This window comes from Amblyomma americanum, chromosome 2, assembly GCF_052857255.1.
Source record: "Amblyomma americanum isolate KBUSLIRL-KWMA chromosome 2, ASM5285725v1, whole genome shotgun sequence".
Lineage (NCBI taxonomy): Eukaryota > Metazoa > Arthropoda > Arachnida > Ixodida > Ixodidae > Amblyomma > Amblyomma americanum.
The window spans coordinates 201,480,667-201,482,900 of NC_135498.1; the positions used below are offsets into that span (position 1 = coordinate 201,480,667).

Here is a 2,234-nt window from a genome sequence, read left to right on the forward strand (position 1 = left end):
TCTACCGCGCCGGGCCATCTACGCATCTTCTGGTATCTGCATTCTCTGCTGCGCCTCGACAGGCGCCTGCCTACGCCATAAAAAGCGGGGCACGGAATCGGCTTGCGTAATTCGTCAGTGGCGCACCGGCGGGCACACACCTTAAAACGTATTCTTGCTTTTGCAGCTGACAGCGCAGTGACACCTACCCTGATCGAAATGACTACAGGGCCGGGCAATCTACGCATCTTCTGGTATCAACTGGCTCTGCTGCGCATCAGGAGCTCGACAACGACGACTGCGCATCGACAGGCGCCTGCTTACGCCATAAAAAGCGGGGCACGGAATCGGCTTGCGTAAATCGGCAACAGCGCACCGGCGGGCACATGCCTTAAAACGTATTCCTGCTTTTGCAGCTGACAGCGCAGTGACACGTATACCCTGACCGGAATGTCTACCGGGCCGTGCCATCTACGCATCTTCTGGTATCTACTGGCTCTGCTGCGCATCAAGAGCTCGACAACACGACTGCGCATCGACAGGCGCCTGCCTACGCCATAAAAAGCGGGGCACGGAATCGGCTTGCTTAGTTCGGCAGCGGCGCAAAAAAACGTATTCCTTCTTTTGCAGCTGACAGCGCAGTGACACCTACCCTGACCGGAATGACTACAGGGACGGGCCATCTAGGCATCTGCTAGTATCTACTGTTTCTGCTGGGCATCAGGAGCTCGACAACGACGACTGCGCATCGACAGGTGCCTGCTTACGCCATAAAAAGCGGGGCACGGAATCGGCTTGCTCAGTTCAGCAGCGGCGCACCGGCGGGCACACACCTTAAAACGTATTCCTGCTTTTTTTTTATTTTTTTTTTATTCAGATACCCTAAAGGCCCTTATGGGCATTACATAGGGGGGGGGGGGGGGGGGTTAACAACAGGATATTTCAAACACAATTAGGGGGGGGGGGGGGCAAGGCAATATAGAACATCGCGGTAAGGATCACCGAATACAACAAGAAAATATAAAAAGAAAAAAAGGAGAGAGAATTGCATACATGCATACAAAAAAAAAAGAACAACAACAACACTCCGTACAAAGCATGTAGATACACTTACAATGCGTCAAAGGCATAAAATTCTGCTTTTACCCAACATGCGTAAAACTGCGTTTCAAATTACTTACAAATGAGTCATGATCACGTATAGAAGCAATTTCTTTTGGCAGCTTATTCCAGTGATGAATAGCTAGAAAGAGCGGTGATTGTCGCAGGAGATTCGTACGCGCAAACATGGGACGCACTTTGAAGGGATGGTCGAGGCGGGGGAAAATTTTTCGTGGGGGTTTCATATGGGATGCTGTAAAGGATGACGGGGCATGATACAATCTGTGGAAGTGGGAAAGTAGTGCTAACAGTCGTCGTGTTTCTAGAGACGGTAATTGGAGGGACTTTTTAATAGCCGTGATGCTGGATGTTCTAGATCATGTTTTAGTAATGAAGCGTGCCGCTTTATTTTGTAAAGATTCCAGCTTGTTTATTAGGTAAGTCTGATTTGGATTCCATATTATGGAAGCGTATTCAATCTTTGAGCGAACTAGAGCTGTGTAAGCTAATAATTTAGTTGACTGATTTGCTAAATATAAATTTCGCCTAATGAAACCAAGTGTTTTATTTGCTTTCGAAATTATTTCATCAATGTGATCATTCCATGTAAGGTTAGAAGTTAAATGGACTCCCAAATATTTTAATGTATACACATTCTCTATGCATATGCTGTTCATAAAATATGAACTTAAGTGAACGTTACTGGCTCTGGTAAATGTCATAGTTTTTGTTTTAGAAACATTAATTTCCATTTGCCATTGCTCGCACCAAAGTGAAATTTTGTTTAGGTCGGCCTGTAAAATATTAGCGTCTTCAGAGGTAATAATTTGTCTGTTAAGCACGCAGTCATCTGCAAACAATCGAACTGTTGAGGTCAGGTTGTTACTGATGTCATTAATGTAAATTAAGAATAAGATTGGGCCAAGTACGGATCCCTGGGGAACGCCAGATTTAACTTGTGCTAAAGCGGAAAAGTGATCATTTACGGAAACAAATTGGTAGCGATCGGTTAAAAAACTTGAGATCCAATTAACAATTTTTTCATGTATGTTAAGCCGGCTAAGTTTCGTCATTAAGCGAAAATGGGGAACTTTATCGAATGCTTTCTTGAAGTCAATAAATATGGCATCGATTATTATGGAATCGTGAACAGC

The 2,234-nt window shown here is 45.0% G+C and overlaps 1 pseudogene; it reads right to left on the minus strand.

Moving 5' to 3' along the window:
* Positions 1-948: 948 nt before the first annotated feature.
* Positions 949-1,900, minus strand: LOC144119407 (uncharacterized; annotated as a pseudogene).
* Positions 1,901-2,234: the final 334 nt, after the last annotated feature.